The sequence below is a fragment of the Delphinapterus leucas genome, chromosome 5 (genome assembly GCF_059928025.1).
Source record: "Delphinapterus leucas isolate spDelLeu-1000000601 "Yukka" chromosome 5, BTC_Dleu_Yukka2, whole genome shotgun sequence".
Classification (NCBI taxonomy): domain Eukaryota; kingdom Metazoa; phylum Chordata; class Mammalia; order Artiodactyla; family Monodontidae; genus Delphinapterus; species Delphinapterus leucas.
Window position 1 is genome coordinate 35,079,603 of NC_143133.1, and position 18,548 is coordinate 35,098,150.

Consider the following 18,548-nt stretch of genomic DNA (forward strand, 5'->3'; position numbering starts at 1 on the left):
CCTTTTTCTCTCGTTGCCTTTACGAGATGTTACAAGAATTACTGATGAGGAGGTAACTGTCAGGTGTGGTACTCAGTTGCTTTTCAGTCTCCACAGTGCACTTCCTTCCACCACCACTCTGGAGACAGTCGTACCTCCATCTACCAGACTAATTCTTATCCCATTCTTAACTTTGCTAGAAAATATTTTAGGCATCAGAATTAACACTATTACTGTTAGCATTAAGGCATTCTTGCTCTTTGCACCCAAAAGCTGTGAATCATCGGTCCTAATGATTCCACTTTTGCCTTGTTTTGAGACATAATCTTAATTTTTATACCTCAGGCCATTTGTTTAAAAATTTCCTTAAATTCACATTTTTCTAATTACAGTCATAATACATGTTAATTATGTAAAACATAAAAAATATACAAACGTATAAGTAGAAGTTAAAAATTGCCTGTAATTCTAGTAATTGTGCCTGGAACTTTTCCCTTGTACTTAAATGTGTCTTGATAACTAGACTTATACTCCAGTCATGTTAAGAATGGGGTATTGCCTATTCTTAGTGACTGAGAATGGCTCTGTATTTAATCCAGTTCTTTGATCCCTAATCCCCACTAAAATAGTTCCCTGAAGTTGCCTGCTTATGTCTCTGAATATAAACTGCTTTTAGATGCTCCATCTCCAGATTAAGTTTGTTTTATGTCTCAATTATTACAACTTCTTAAAATTGCCATCCTAGATTCCCACAGCATTCTAATCATGTTGCTTATTAACATATTCTTCCTTCTGAGTAAATGCCTTAATTTGAACAAGAGATTGGAGTTTTGGGTTAGCTACAAAGCAGATTCTAAAGAATACAGGACTAGCAGCTATATGGAGAAGCCACTACCCCTAGGGCTGATGCAGAGCACCCAACAAGGAACATATCTGCAAGAGGCAGGACACCAGGCCTGAGATCCAGACCTCCGTGTAGAGGGTGCAGCTGTGGCCTCCTAGAAGGTGGAGAAGTTAGTGAAGTGCTACATCTTCAGTATTTGCTGGAAAGCTACCCATGCAGAAGTTTCACACTTTAGAACTCATTGTGAAGCCACGTAAGTAGGTGCCAGTGGAAACCATCCATGGGGAGATACCAATGGGATTGAAACTCACTGGGAAACCACTCTCTGGGGTGATAGAGGCAGCTACCCACAGGGAGGTGAGGAAGCCTGCCAAGAATATCATACATCAGAGTGCCTACTAATGATGAAGCTTAACATCATGCCAGCTGGTGAGGGAGAAATGTTCCAATATCACAAGCAAGACAATGAAGTGTGGATCTGGAGTTAAGAGAAAATAGATTGGTAACTGAGACAACATTTAAATGCCAGACTCTCCCAATCTGTCCCTTTCTTCCAGCTATTTCTTAAGATATAAAAAGATAACAGAATAACAAAAGGTAGAAATCTAGAACACCTAAGCAATATTAGATATTGCTATAAATCTAATACAATTTTATTGATCAAGTATTTTCTGGGGTTTTAGGGGCATGAATTGTTTTATATTTGCCTTACTTCTAGCTTTAGTTTATGTATCTTCCCTTATTTTCTTTTCTCTTTGAATGTTTTGATTTGTTAGGCTTTTAAATGTTTTCTTAAATACAAAAGGATTGAAATAAGTATGTATCACAAATTATTTCAAATTAGATTTAAGGATATGAAGTACTTTCAAATTAATGTTGAATATAATTTTTCTAAAATCTCCATAACATTTAATGTAAAAGTTAAGAAACCAATTTTCCACATATAATGTTGGTTGTATAGTCATTCATGTTCTTTTCAATTCAGAGTTTGAGGCTTTTTCTAAAGTTTGTAATAAATATGAGAAATAACAGTTTCTTTTTTTTCAGAATATAAACATTTCTTATGATTAATTAAGTACAGAAAACAAGCAGGAATCTGGGAAAGGTGGTGGTGGTACAAGACTAGATTTTTTTTTTTTTTTTTTTTTTGCGGTATGCGGGCCTCTCACCGTTGTGGCCCCTCCCGTTGCGGAGCACAGGCTCCGGGTGCGCAGGCTCAGCAGCCATGGCTCACGGGCCCAGCCGCTCCGCGGCACGTGGGATCCTCCCGGACCGGGGCACGAACCCGCGTCCCCTGCATCGGCAGGCAGACTCTCAACCACTGCGCCACCAGGGAAGCCCAAGACTAAATTTTTAATATTTTTATATATTCTCATAAGACCAGACAAAACAACTGTATAAGAAAACTAAAACCCATGGACACAATTCTGTTCCCAGTTAGAATACTTAAAAAATCAAATGGAACTGTTGTTTCTATCCTAACAACAGGAACAACCTGAAGACAAAAATCATTTAGCTTTTTGTTTCGTTTTACCATAACTGAGCAGAGTAGGAAAAGAGTCTAAAATAACTACCTTCCAGAAGATGCAGAAAGTTGTCTTCCCTAGAGGAAAAGATACCCATAACTGCTTTCAGGCAGATAGAGGAGGGATTGCCTTAAAAGGGGGTAAGGAAAAAACAGCCACACTTTTAACAGTTGTGTCCAGAACTTAATGTCAACATGTAGCCTGTCTTGAAGCATTAGCCTCTAGAGGTGCCCGAGTAACAATGTCTGCATCTACAACTTCCCACAGGCTTTCACTGGATGAATAAAAGTTCAGTGAATTTAAGCCTGGGAAAAGGCAAGAGAGTTGAAAAAAATTCCTTCCCTGCAGTGTATTTCCCCACGTCCATGCATGGGACAGGTCAAGAGATGAAGGAAATCTCTCGGGGGCACACAGCACTGAGTAAAATGTAGCATAGCTCTGAAGGCTAGGGACTCATGATGAGAGCTGAGAGAAATCCCTCTGAGGCCACTGAGCCTTCACCAAAAACATAAAAATGGCCCTCCAAAGGCTAGGGGCAGGACAGCAGGGTGAAGACAGTTCTCCTAAATCAAATGAAAAAAAGCCCAGGGGAAGTCGACAGGGAGCAAAGATAATTCCCCAGTAGAGCACAAAAAGCTGGTATGTAGGCTATAATGCAGAGAAAGGTCTCCTACAAGTTTGAAAGTTAGCTGCTGAGCCGTAAAGTATAAAGAGATAGGCAAAGTCTCATAAGTAGAGACTCAAAGCTCTACTGAAAATAAAACCCTGATCCTACCCTCAAAATACTTGAACTGTGTGGCAAAGTGAATCTAACTACAGCTGTAATAAGCTCAGACCCAGCTCAAAACCAGCTTAGATTGACTCAGCCTTTGGCACTAGCAGCATGTCAGGAAAACAGCCATGTCCTTTTCTGGAGTATATATTATTTTCTTCATCCATTTTTTTACAGATACTGTCCAGCATAATATCGAGTTATAATACACATAATATCAAGTTATAATATAAGGATATATGACACATAATTAACAGAGAAGAAAGAATTAATAGAAAGAGACCCAGAGATCTGCGGGTGTTGGATTAAATTGACAAGGACTTTACTATAACTAAGACATATATGTTAAAGGTTCTAGTGGTAAATTGGACAACATATCTGAATAGATGAGCAATTCCAGCAGATAAAGAGAAATCATGGTAAGAGGTGGAGAAAGAGAGTCCTGCTTCTGTCTTAGGGCGATGATCTCCCCAAAAAACTGACCCTTCATAGATAATGACTATAACTTCTGTCAAGATACACATGTTAACTACCAGAGGGCTCTGGAAAGTGATCAAAGCATGTAGACTCTGGAAAAGAGTTGAAAATGGAGTAAGTGAAAAGTACATAGTGAGTTATTTGTTTCTGTGGCTCTGCAGTTTTGGTGAGGACAGAGGGAAGCAAAAATTGCAATAGAAAGGTCAGTGTATTTCTGTGTGGAAAATCTATGGGAAAATACCAGATAGTGGGGGAACACTGGAAAGGAGAAAGCCAAAAAAGGGAAGCCCAAATTCTGTAGAAGCAATGTTCATTCTCAGACTGATTCCTAAAACATGCTAGAGTGGGACAAACTGAAAGCATTCTTAACAGAGATATGAACGACCACCAAGAGAAGCATGACAGAACATGAAGTTTAAGCCTAGACAAATTAATTGCCTGCTAAAATAGAAATATCAATAGCAACAATTATTGAAAGATTACTATAAAATCCAGAGTCGGTACAAAACCGACTAGGCATGATCAAAATACTGATCATCAATAACAAAGAATATACTTGAAAGCATCCAGAGAAAAATGACACATTACATATAGGAAGACAATGATTTGGATAACTGAAAAGTTCTCATTAGATTTGTAAAGGCCAGAAATCAGTGGAAGAGTATCTTTGAAGTGCTGAAGAACTTTTAGGTCATTACCTGTATAAGAGTGCAAAAAACTCTCACTATACCACTATGAGTTACAGAGGCGTTTGGCTTAGCATCTTATCTGCCTTGCATGCTAAGCTTCAGAATATAATAAATGTATTAAGATAAACTTTCACAATAACTGGATTCAGCTTTCCAACTTCTAATCTTGTGTCTGCACTTTTTCCCCCTCTCGTCCTATGAGACTTACTATCTACTGCTCACTTTTTTGTCCTTTTTTATTACCTGTCTTCCTGGATTTCTCATAAACCGTTGGCTCACCTCAAACTCACAGTTCTTCCTTTTCAAAATTTGTTCCCTTAATCCTTGTTTTCCTTGGTAGCACCCCAATGTCTTTGAAAATTTTTTAACTTATTTCAGCCACTTTTTAAATTGTTCTCAATGAGGACATTGGACTTCATCATTCTTAGAATTGTTATAAAACATAAAATTTTATTGAATGAAATTTAAGAAAAACTAAATAAATGAAAATATCAATATATACCATAATCGCAGACTGAAGCATTCAATATTATAAAGATATCAGCTTTCCCCAAATTCATATTTAGATTTCTAAAATATATGCAGAAGTTCAAAGGCTAAGATACTGTTGAAGAAATAGGAAAAGATCAAAGATATCTTAGCAAGTTTTAAGACAAGGCATAATATGAGCTATAGTTATGAAGATAGTATAGTATTTGGAGCTAGGCCCATGAACTTAAATATTGACTATAAAACTCTCTTACATGTGTATGGAAACTTCATTTATGACAGACACCTTATTGCGAGATCAGTCAGAAAGGGACTTTTCAGTAAATACTGCTGACAAAATTGAATATCTGTTTGCAAAATAATGAGATTGAAATCTTGCACCGTACCATACATAAAAAGCAAATCGAGGTGAATTATAGTCCTAATATGAAAGTCAAAACTACTTAACTTTTAGAAAATGATATGAAATAATATCTTAATGACCTCTATCTTAGTATGTTTAATTAAAAAATGAACATGCAAAAAGTCCCAAATCAAGATTTTTAAATCAATATATACCATAATGAGAGATAAAAGGCAAGCTACAACTAGAAAATATTTAAGACACATACAAGGCTAACATCTACAAGTCTGTGAAAAAAGACAACCCAATGAAAAATTGGGCAAAATATTCCAGTAGATATATACAGAAGAGATTCAAATGCTTACTGAACATATGAAAAGGTAAGTACTCAATCTCATTAGAAATTCAGGAAATGCCAATTAAAACCCCAAGTAGAATATATTTCACATTTATGAGGATGGCATATAGCCACACAACTCAAGCGGCCACATGGGGAAGTCAAGGCAGAGTGTAGACAGAGAGAGGCAGGACCCGGGGCACATGCCTTCATTGGGGTCTGTGCAAGTGCCTTTGGGTTCCTGGGCTAAAGCCAGTTTGGTGAATTCAAACCGGAAAGAGCGAGATTTTGGTAAGTTTCACAGGGGTCCTATTTCAGGGGCACACAAGGAAAAGCCCTGGAAAGTAGAGGACTTACTTATCACAAGGGCAGTTGGCAGGTCATATCAGAAACTTGTATTTACTTACGACTCTGCAGGCTGTTATCTAGGGCGCGTGCTCATGGGAGCAGCTAATGTCAGTTCAATGCCTCTGCAGGCTACTTGGCCACACAAAGCGGATGCCAAGGCAGCAATATTATGGAGTAGTTTAGCTAAACTCTCAACAGTCCATCCTGTGATGCCTTGGCATCAAGAATAGCAATCATTAGTGTAGCAAATATGTTAAAGGACATAGGTATTGTCTTCTGAAGCCATTGTAAGGTGCATTTAACCAAAACAATAACGATGGTGCCTCTGATGAATAGACTCTACTGTTTGAAATCCTGTTCTCAGTCATTGTCCCCTGGCAGATGTCGAGAGCCATGGGAACAAATCAGGGATCTCAGAGAGTGTGAGGCAGGGTCATGGGGTACAATGGGGGTTATGAATAAGATGTGGGGAGGAGTGGAGGTGGCAATTCAGATATCTGCCATACCCATTAGCAGAGTGGACCCATATTACATCAGGCCATGGGGGGAGTAGACTGCACTCACTGACTGGTCATAGAGATGTGGCATCCCCTCATCCCAGCTTTCCTAAAAGGAATAGTAGGGCTTCCCTGGTGGTGCAGTGGTTAAGAGTCCGCCTGCCGATGCAGGGGACACGGGTTCGTGCCCCGGTCCGGGAAGATCCCAGATGCCAAGGAGCGGCTGGGCCCGTGAGCCATGGTCGCTGAGCCTGCGCGTCCGGAGCCTGTGCTCCGCAATGGGAGAGGCCACAACAGTGAGAGGCCCGCGTACCGCAAAAAAAAAAAAAAAAAAAGCGATAGTAAATAATTGCCTCCTTTGCTCCCAAACAAAATTCTGGAAGGCTCCCTGGTGGAAACATGTGCCCCAGGGAGACAGACCTTTTCGAGATGGCAAATTGATTTTATCTGGCCACTGCCGCCATCTGCTGGAGCTGATAGGTATGCAACACTTTCCCTGGACTCCCGGTGGTCGCTCCTTCCAGTAATGCTGTTTCCCATCATGTAATCTTTTTCTCAACCAGGTATGTACTCCTCCCCTATGGCCATCAGCCGTTATAGACTCAAATCAAGGTACCCATTTCACCTCCCAAGCAGTTCAATCCTGGGCTCTAGAACATGGAATCTTGTGGAATTTCCATCTGGCTTACTTGCCCCAAGCAATCGGATTTACAGAAAGGCACAATGGCTTACTCAAAGACATGCTCCTCAAGCTTTTAAACAATAGATGGTCCCCTAAACGGGCAGAAGCTTTACCCCAGGCTGTAATACTGCTTAATTCCTGGTCCTTGGTCCTCCAATCCCCACACACCAACTAGTGGTCTTCTCTAAAGGTTCTCCTGTTAAAACTGACAGGGAACCCCTTTGGCATTAGAGAAGGCATCATTCACACCTGCGCACTAGGTAAATGCTCCCCTTACCATTTTGATTTTTTGGTAGCCTCACCATCTTCCACATACTTGCAGCCTGACTGAGGGCAGATTGAACAGTAATAGGCTCTCTTATAATAGAGAACCCAAAGGGACAAACCTTTACCAAATAGCTTAGACAGCATGATTATACAGATTTTACTGACCCAGACATGCTTTAGAAATATGGTACCAATAGACACATCTGGCTTAATTTGTACTGCCTTTAAATGTTTACCTGCTTTGCTTTGTAAGCTGTATGAAGTTCATTTGGGGGAATTTAGCGGAGTTACCTGGAATTATGGTGACTTGGGCTCTTGTATCCAAAAGAGCCAGAAATGTCAGATTGTTGCTTTTGTCCTTCCTGGGCAATTGTCCTTGGGAGGTGGGATAAGCTCTGGGGAGCTATGAATCCCTAGGGTAATACTCTAGAGGTCTTTTAAAAGGTTATGCATTTTGGGGTCCTTGGAAATACTGGCAAGTTGCCTTATTTCTGTGGTGGTGAGTAGTAGCTCAGAGCCAGTACTAAATACTGTCAACAGCCAGTCCACCCTTCTTCTCCTACTCTGTAAATTCTTTAAAAATATCTTGACTCTTGAGATGCATAAAGTTTAGAGTTTCAGTTTTTAACTCTCTATTATCCCCACTGATTTGACCTTAAGAATTGTCACTGGAAAGACCTGCAGTGGGCTTGTAGGTGGCCGTGTCCCCCTCCAGTGTGTCCCAATTGACCTCACTGGGATTGGGATCAGCCTCCACTAGTACAATGATGGCAAGATCATTAAGGCTGGCTCCTGGAGCATGGGACCAGTGTCTTGACATGTTGGGCCTCTGCAGTGTAGAGCAGCTCCTGGGCTGCTTCTGTGGGCATCTTTCATTTAGGGACGAAGCTAACTTCCACACAAAAAGGATGCCAAAACAACAATATTATGGAGTAAAATTAGCCAAGCTCTCAACAAGCCAAAATCTAACATTTTCAGGTATCACTGAGAATAGAAAAATAGAAATACTTCAACATTGATGGAAGAAACATAAATTATAGAAGTCTTGGAAAAATGGTTTTTCATTATGTAATAAATTGAAAATCTGCCTATTCTATATGTAGACAATTCTCTCATAGATATGACTTGAAAAAAATTCTGTCCCTGTTCTTCTGGATTCGTATACAAGATTATTAACATGTTTTAGAACAGAAAAAAAAAAACTGTAAAAAAGCCCACATATCTACCAACGGTGGGATGACTAAATCATTTATGGCATAGAGAATGCTATACAACAAAAATGACTGAGTCATAACTAAATGTACAACTTGGAAGTTTCTCACCCACAAGTTGAGTGAAACAGAAGATTACAAAAGACAACAAAACTATGATTACATTTACATGAATTTAAAACATATATAAATAAAATTATCAGTAACTGTACAGAAATAACTATCACAAAAATCAAGATGGCAATTAGCCTTTATGGGGATGGGAGAAAGGCAGAGGGATGCTTCTTGAGTCCTAGCAATTTTCTCTTTCCTGATGTAAGTATTGGTTAAATGAATGTCAGCTTAAAGTTTTACATACCTGTTATATGTATTTTATGTATGTATGATGTATTTCATACTAAAATATTTTTTAAAAGCTAAGGTACTTTTCCTTTGAATAAAATATTGCATGTCTAGTGATTTAGCCTAGACTTTCACAAGAGTGGAAAATATATACACAAACATTGCAGCAGTTTTGTTAATGACAAACAATTGGAAGCAATATCTATAGAAGAAGTGTTATGTTGACTATTTCATGGTACAGCTGTATTTAGGTTGATATTAGAAGAGAAAGTGTATCTGTGCTGATATAGAAAGATTTCTAGATACAAAAAAATCATGGTGCAGAAATAAATAAGTGTGAAGATGTATTTGTGTATGGTATGTTTCATTGCAGTTTTTCTGGAAAGATATAATCTGCTTTTTCTTCTCTTCTTCTTTCTTCTCTCTGCCCTTGGAGGCTGTTCAATATAGATTAAATCAATGAACTTCCTTGCACTTTGGCTTCTTATTGAATTTGATCAAAGGGGATCCTGGTTGGGGATCCAAGAAATGAAGAAGAGTGAGTTCAAGATGTGCATTCCCTGGTTCCTTCCTCATCTCAGGCTCCCTGAGTTTTGGGAACTGCTACCTCTCCTCTTCAGATTTCTGTGTTGTCTTTTCTCATTTCCTTACAACTCAGCTACACTCTTGCAAATAGACCCTTTATTAAGCCCTTTTCAAACTATTGTAATTTGATTGCGTCATTTTTTTTCATGCTGCAACCATAATAAACATTTAGTACAATCATACTAAGGACCATGGTACTATTCAAAAGAATAAGCAAAGACCATTAATTCTATTAAAGAACACTTTCCAAGATATATTGTTAATGGGGAAAAAAGGCAAGTGAGGAATGGTTTAATTCCAGTCATATTAAATTATTATGTTTTCAGACCTAACTATGTAAATATAATAATGCTTTGATATACTACCTTGTAGGTTTTGTTGTTTCTGTTATTTTATGCTATACTGTGATTCTTCCCTTAATACTGGCTAAGAACTTCTATGCTTCTTCATTCATTTAAAATGCTTCACATACAACAAAGTTTTTCTGAATAAACAAGTCAATCTTGGCTTTTGAATTTGAAAAGCCTGAGTCCCTACACACTCATGATCAAAAGAACTCAGACTTTCACCATCCCCCTTCTACGAAAACATTCTAGGAACTGGGAAAGGATTGAAAGTTAGGAGAATTTGGATGGTAAAATTTTCCTGAACTAGGGCTCTGTGGTTGCATCTTTTTCAAAATGATATAATTACCAGACATGTTTAGCAAGTCTTAGGATAGAAGTGATCTTTAGCCATTTCCAGGGAAGTTCCCCCCCAAAACAAGATCTTAATTGACTTCTACTCAGCAGAGTATGAAAGTAATGAAAATACCTATTTAGTTAAAAAAAAACAAATCTGAGACAACTTTGAAGCATTTTCTAGGACCATAGCATAGGGTTTGGAGTAGTTGTAAGTTTCCCGTCATTCATTTGTTCATTTAAAGGACATTTATTGAAGGCTTTCCATTTGCCAGACACATTACTAAAGCCTTAGAATATAGTAATGAATGAGATCACTTGCCTTCACAGAGTTTACATTGTAGAGTTGGAAACATATGATAAACACAGTAGAACATAAAGCATGTTATATTAGTGAAAACTTCTAAGGGATATATCAAGTATTAGCTACAGAGGAACAAATTTTTAGGTAGGGCAGCTATGGAGCATCTCAGTGAAGAAAGTGACTTTCGAATGAACACTTTAAGGATATCTGTGTGAGGAGCTTTGTGAGCAGAAAAAATAAAGAAGCAATAGAAAGACCTTAAGGTATAAGCACACCTGGTGGGTTCACGGAACCAGGAAGAGACTAGAGTTCTGGAGCAGAGTGAGCAAGTGGACAATAGAAGATGATGAGTCATGTGGGTAAAGAGACCAGATCACGAGGGCTTTGTGGATCGTCGTAAGAACTTAAGCTGCACTCCGGATGAGGGGAGGAATCCATTGGAAGGGTTTAAGCAGACGATTCGCATATTTGGCTCCTGCTTTAACAATTGCTCTGACTGATTATAAAATAGTCTGTAGGGAAAAGGAAGTTAGCAGGAGAATGGCTAAGAGATCATTGCAGTTATTTAGGTGAGAAATGTATCCCAAACCAGAACGGATATGACAGAGAACAAGTAGAAATGGAGAGAACTTGAAAATGAAAATGAGGGAAGGCCTGGGAAAGATCTCAGTGAAATGAAGGTCAAAGACTGGATGGAAATTAGGATTCTTTTGTGGATGCAGGTGTGCCCAGGTGACAGCACTCAGCTCTGCTCTTGATGCCTTGATACCAAACAGGTCCTATGACACTACCCCAGATGAAGGGTTGAGGAATTTAGAACCAATGGAGATTAGGTTTCTAACTGGGGCACTTTATACAATTTTAGTCCAATTACAGAAAATAAAAGTTATTTTTCTTTTATACCTAAATTTGTGAATGGAGATTTATATCTGATATGTGTATGTATTTGTGGTCTGTGTCTAAGACTTCAAAAAATGTCTAAACGTATTTTAAATTGTCAGAAATGTTTACCTGAGGGTTAGACAGTGGAATTGTTCAGGGCATGAGAAATCTGAAAAAAGTTGGATAATGAAGGAGAATTTTTATTTTTTACTAGATTTTTACAAGGCTTATGTAAAAGTTTTATAATTTAAAAAGAAAAAGTTTAAAAAACTAAACTATAGTTTTCTAGTATGTGTTGTAATGGTTCTATTGCTAGATTTACCTTCTTTAAATATTAGTATTCTACAAGTGGGTATCACATACTCTGCAGATTTGAATACATTCCAAGTTACTTAGATATTTTTTCAACTAAATATGATTCAAATTTTGCCCAGTTACATGTTTTTCTCGTTAACTCTTATTGCCCTGAGCATCCTGTTCCTATTATAACTGTTGTCAATGACTGAGGCAAAGTAGCTATTGAAATTCAACCCGCACCTTGACACCTTCTGCTTTTTCTCACGTCCCTGAAAAGTAGTGAGCCCACCCTTCCTTGCCCGTGCTTTGACTTTGTAATGGCTTCTAATCTCTGACATGCTTCCCTTTATATCCTTTGCTAATGGTAAACTGTTATAGCTTTGCTCTTTTATACATCCCCTGGATGCCCTTACTAATTATCTTTTTTCTCCGAGCATCATTTTTTTTAAACTCACATTTATTCTCATTAGACGATTGCCTTCCTTCTGTTATTCTGTTGCTTTTTTTAAATCTGCTCCTTAAGTAGAGAGGAAATCTAAAAAAAGAATAAAAATAATACATTTTCCAGGGAGAAATTCCTTTCTTCTTTGTTTCTTGGGTGAAAAAATGTAGATTTATTTGGTTTTCTTGAAGGGCTAGGTTCCCTTTCCTATGCATTGCCTTTCAAGTCAGTGAGGCAGGCTTTTCTCATTTTGTACCCCACACCATTCTTGTGACTTGAAACATCAGTAAGAAATACTCATATGGTGGTGAGGAGAACGGTAATCTTGTTGTGAATGAAAAAAATAGTAAAGCCATGGCGGGGAAAGGGGTTTTTTGAGCTGCTTATAAGTTAGTACAGTGTGAAGTTTGGATTCTCGCTCACAATGCCTTCTAGGCCCTTCCAGTCTTTTAGAAGAAGGAAAAAGGGGGTAAAAAAAGAACCTGGAACAGGCTGGTATTATAAGGGTATTCTGCTACCTAGCCACAATGCACAAAACCTAAGTAGGGTGTAAGGAGTTGGAAGACTCCAAACAACTTAAATAGACTAAAAAATGAGGGGGCTTGAAATTTTTCCTATGTACCTGGCTATGTATGTAATCTTATCCACATAACATTTTCCACTTGTTATGATATCATATTACATATAATATATATATTATATTTTTTACCTCTCTATGGTTATTTACTTTCATTTGAGAACTTCTGAAATAGCTGTTTTAACTTTGATAAATAATATTTAATAATTTTCAATTAATGTAGAAGGCCAAGTAGGAAGGTACTTTCATAGAAGGGTATGTAATTTTTTAATGGACATTAGATTTTAAAGCCGTTTTAGGTTTACAGCAAACTTGAAGGAAAGTACAGAGAATCCCCACATACTCCTGCCTCCCAACATGCACAGCCTCCCCTACTATCAACACCCTCACCAGAGTGCTACATTTCTTGTTAATATAATTGATAAACCTACATTAACACATCTGGACCCACAGTCCAGAGTTACATTATGGTTCACTCTTGGTGTTGTACATTCTATGTGTTTGAACAAATATATAATGACATCTATCCATCATTACAGTATCCTACAGATAATTTCATTGCCCTAAAACTCATCTGTGCTCTGCCAGTTCTTTGCTCCCTCCCCACTAAACTCTGGCAACCATTCATCATTTTTACTGTATCCCTTGCTTTGCCTTTTTTTCCAAAATGTCTCATAGTTGGAATCATACAATTAGTAGCCTTTTTCAGACAGGCTTCTTTTACTTAGTAAGGTTTATTTAAGGTTCCTCCATGTCTTTCTGTGGTTTGATAGCTTATTTCATTTTAGCACTGAATTCCATTGTCTGGATGTACCAGTTTATTTATCCACTCATCTACGGAGGGACATCTTGATTGTTTCCAGGTTTCATCAACTATAAGTGAAACTGTTATGAATATCCGTGTGCAGGTTTTTGTGTGAACATAAGCTTTCAGCTCATTTGGGTAAATACCACAGAGCATGATTGCTGGATCATATGATAAGACTATGTTTAGTTTTGCAAGAGACTGCCGAACTGTGTTTCAAAGTGCTGGACCATTTTACATTCCCACCAGCAAGGAATGAGAGTTCCTGTTGCTCCACATCCTTGCCAACCTTTGGTGTTGCCAGGATTTTTTATTAGAGCTTCTTAAAGTACATTTATTTATTCTTCCTCAATGTTAAGCGTTTCCCTCTAGTGAACAGACATTTTTTGTCAGTGTGGAGAAGGGAAAAGAATGAGTGCAGTGTCACCAGCATCCATGCTGGTGAAGAAGCTGTGGCCGAGCTTAGCAATGTCCAATAGAAAACACCTGAATGTGTAAATTTGACTTAGTAAAAACACTCACCCATGCTGACTAGACTCATTTTAAATTAAACACCATGAACTTCAGGTGGGCCCATGGTGCTTCTGGACCATCCTACTACAATTTTCCGAAACTAAGGAAAGTTTCTCACTCTCCCAGATAAGTATTTTAAAACTCCCCTCTATTTTCAAACCCCCAACACCATTTCCTATTTCTCTTTCTCTGTTAAGGACGTTGCATCCTAGTTTTCTGATTGCTTACAAACAATCAGGGGAGAAATTTTACATTCTCCAGTTATCAAGTGTAACACCAGTCCTCATCTGAATGCATATACCTAAATTCCTCTCAGTTTTTCTAGGTGAACTGTCTATGCTTGTATATAAGGCCACATTCTCTTTTGGGCACTAGAGTACTTTTCAGATATTCAAGGATTTTACTTCTATATGTGTCCCCATTCTCTCTATCTTGAATCATCAGTTTTTCCTATTCTGATAAGTCTTTACAGGTAGTGTGTGTGTGTGTGTGTGTGTGTGTGTGTGTGTATAAAATATATAATATAAATATAACTATATATAATATATATTATATTTCAAGTATATACATACACTTATATATAAGCATATATATATATCTCTTTACAAGATATATATAAAACTATATGTTATATAGATATATATTTCCCATCTTAAACAAAACAGAACAAAGCTCCTCAGTCCCACATGCCATTTCAACTACCCTGCCCTTTTGCAGCAAATTCTTAAGAGAATTGTTAATAGTAGTAGTCAGTTTTCAATTCCTCTTTTTTCCTTCTCTCTTAAACCTGCTCTAACCTGAGCTTCTAGCTTTATAGCTTCATGAAAAATGTTCTTTTCAGAGTCAATGACCTCTATAATGCCCAGCTCAATGGTCTTTCAGCCCTCTTTTTGTGTAAACTATAATTAACACGACACAATCTCACTTTCTTGAAGCACGTTCTGCATTTGGCTTCTGCTTGCCTTAACTCTCTCTTGGTTTTCTTTTTACCTTAATGGCCACTCCTTTTCAGTCTCATTCATGGCTTCTTTCATATCTATCAGACCTCTAAAATTTGAGTTCCCAGATCTATGATCTCTTTCCTTTCCAATCAATACTTCTTTTGTTATCTCCTCAGTACCTTCGTATCTCTACCAAATTGTTGTCAGATTATCAGAGAAATTGTCCTGGACCGCACTGTCTAAAATAGACTTCTATCCCAATCCCATCACTCTCTCTCCTCTTACAATCTTTAGTTGTTTTTTTCTTAACCTCTTTATTATTCATCTTAACACTCACCACCACCTTGTGAGTCATTCTAGAATATAAACTCATAGACTATATAAACTATTATTTACTATTGAATCATTTGATTTTTTATTATCCCCTGGCCTATGGTTGTCATGTAATATATATTTATTGAATAATTAATACAGTATTTGCTGAAACATCTTCCCAGACTTCCTTGAGTCTTCATTGAGTATAAGAGTCCAAGCAATCTGGAAAATGTTGCCCTGTCTTCTACTCATTCAAAAAAAGTTCCATTTTCTAAAGAAGACGATTGCTCACGATTGCTCTGGTAACCATCTTTAGTGAAGATGGTCACTGAAATGGGTATCAGCCTGGTCTCTCACTATTCTCCTTTCACCCACTAGAAGACATTACAAACAAAGGGGAGAGTAAATGATATGGAGACCTGATGACCCAGATACTATATGTGAGACTCAAAGAGCTGTGACATATGGGTGCTTGTGATCACATGTTTTATTATTGCTAAGGACACATAAGAACCACTTCCCTAGACCAAAGAGAAGATCTTATTTATGGCATAAGTTATGTTATGAGAACTTCAGTACTTGACAGTTCATTGTTTGGGTTGAAGGAACACTGAAGAGGTCAATGGACACAGATTGTATCCAGCCAGATGTGGGTATAGGAGATGGCTAGAAAAGTTTAACTCAGACCTAACCCATGTCTTCATAGATATCCAAATGGTTGATTCTCTGGTAGTATCTCCAGGAGACACAGCCCTCACAGGACGACATAATCATGTATGTACTCATCACCTAGGATGTAAAAACAAACAAATAAAAAAAGATTGAGAAGATGAAGATGAAATTTAGAGGGAAATGACTCAGGAGCTACAGATCAGTTGAAAGTAGAGTGTCCTGGAGTAGCTGAAGAGTCCTGGGAACTTTCTTTCTCTCTACTAACCCCAATATTTCTTTATTCATTCACTCAACACATAATTATTGTTTATCTATTATGTGTCTGGCATTGTTTTCAGGCACTGGGAATAGAGAAAATAAAATATGAACAAAATCTTCTGATTTTAAGGAATTTACTTTCTATTGGTAAGAACAGACAATTAAAAATAATCTCATTATTCTAGATGAAGATAAATGCTAAAAAATAAAACAAAGCAGAAGTAGAGGAATGGGTGTGGAAATGTGTGAGTAAAGACCTCCTTACAACTAACATTTGAGTGGCAACTTGAAGGAAGTGGGGGAGTGAGCCATGTGAATAAATGAGTGAATAGGATTACTACATGGAACACTAGGGCAGCTTAGGGTAATTTCCCACTGACTTGCAATTTTTCTATTTCTAGTCACACAGCAACTCCTCTATTGAGATAGTTCATTAGTGATAGCAATGCGCTGAGAAAAAGTGGTATTAGAAGTTTTACTTTCATTGTTCATGAAAGCAAAATCTTCAGATGGCTACATGTAGAAAACATTGGTTTCTGGAGACTCTTTAGATGCATAGAGCCATGATGTAAAGTAATATATCTATGGATCATTTTCTTTGTTACCTTTCCATAAAATGAACTTCTAATCATTGTCAAGCTGAAATGAGACGTTGTTTCACCACTGACATATGATTGTGTTATATGAATTCAGGTATGCATATTTTCAGGGAATATATTAAAAACACAAGAATATATTAAAACCACAAGAAATTTGTTTCCATAAGCCTACATATAGACAGAAATCCAAAGGTTTAAATTACATCATCAAGTCTGCTCACTAGCACTGTCTCTTGGCTTTGCTTTCTTATGTTGTGGCTTTATTTTCAAGCAGCCTCTTTCTCATGATGACAAAATAGTTGCCATCAGCTCTAGCCTTATATTCTACTTCTCAGCGTGCTCAGTAAAATAAAAAGAACACTCCTTCCCTGTTAACTCCAGCAAGTGTCTAAGAATTAAGTCTCAGGCTCTGATTGCTCTGGCTTAGATTTTGTACCCATCTCTGAAACAATTACTATGGCAAGGAGGTACAGTGCTTCAACTGGCTGGAAATATATGCACTTAAGATAAGCTACATCAAAATTCTTGGACTGAGAATGAATTACTTTTGGTTCCAAGGGAAACCAGGTGCTTTTACTGGAAGGGTTCATGTATGCAAATAAATAGATGCTCATACTCTTACCCTTGGTACATTATATACAGAACACTATTCCCCAGAACCTAATGGGCCCAAAAGATCCCCTCTCTCACCCCCCCTCTCTCTCACATACTCACACACACACAAACACATGCTACCACCTCCCTACCAGAATCCTTTTCTATCTCCCCATTTGTTTCTAGGAATGGAAACATATGATTACATGTCAAAATACATCTAATTTAAGGGTGAGAATGGAAAAGGGAGAGAATTATCATTATGAGTTCTTCAATATCTCAGCCCTCAAGTAGTAAAGGAACCATGCCATAATTTTTGGTAGTTGTATTTCTGTCTGAATAAAGAGTATATCGTGAGGAATTAAATGTTTTTATAATTACTTTAACACCAGAAATTTAAGTAATGAATATTTTATTCTGAGCCATAGATTAATACTACCCACCATTTGATTTTAACCTTTGGTATGTATGTCTAGCAGCAAACTGATGGTAAAAGCCTTACCAAAGTACATTTGCTCCCCTTCCTCTGCCTTTTCTTCAGATTCCACTGGTTAGGAGTTCATTCCTTTAAGACTGCCCTTCCCCCCACTTCAGACACCATTCGCCAACCCAGACTATCACCTGTGCTTCTGACCAACTGGCTGCAGATTGGAGGTTCCAACAGTTCCCCCCGCCACCATCCCCTGACCTTGGACTTCAGATGCCAATCACAAGTCAAGGTTGTTACCTGTACTTGTGACTGACTGGCTGTAGATCAGAGGTACCTTCGACTTCCTCCTTGGGTTTGATTACTTTGCTAGACTGGCTCACAGGAAAGCTTTCTCCACTACCACAGTTTAGATTATTTACTGTTATAAGTTTCCCTAGTCCCCTTGTCTCTCTTCTCAAACACACAAATTTAATGTAGGCATGAATTGGGACTAAGATATTCACCTCAGTATTGCCTTAATTGTTCACCTCAGGGGCTTAATCAAAACTAGTTGAATAAATGTTAAAAATTAATAAATTCAAGAGACAAATATGACAGTTCTTTTTCTTTACCACAGACTCCCACACAGCTTCAACACTATAAGGCTCATTTTTGCTGGATCAGTGGTGTTGAGCAACATCAAACTCCACGGCTATTCCAAAGCACTGTGGCAACTGGATGGCAAAGTATGGAATAAACTTAGTATCTGGTGGGATAAACTTATGGTAGACCAGCGACCTCAACTGCAATTCCAGGCAATGGGGAGATAAGGTGATCATGGAGCCACAGAAAGCAGGGCTAGTATCAGGCAC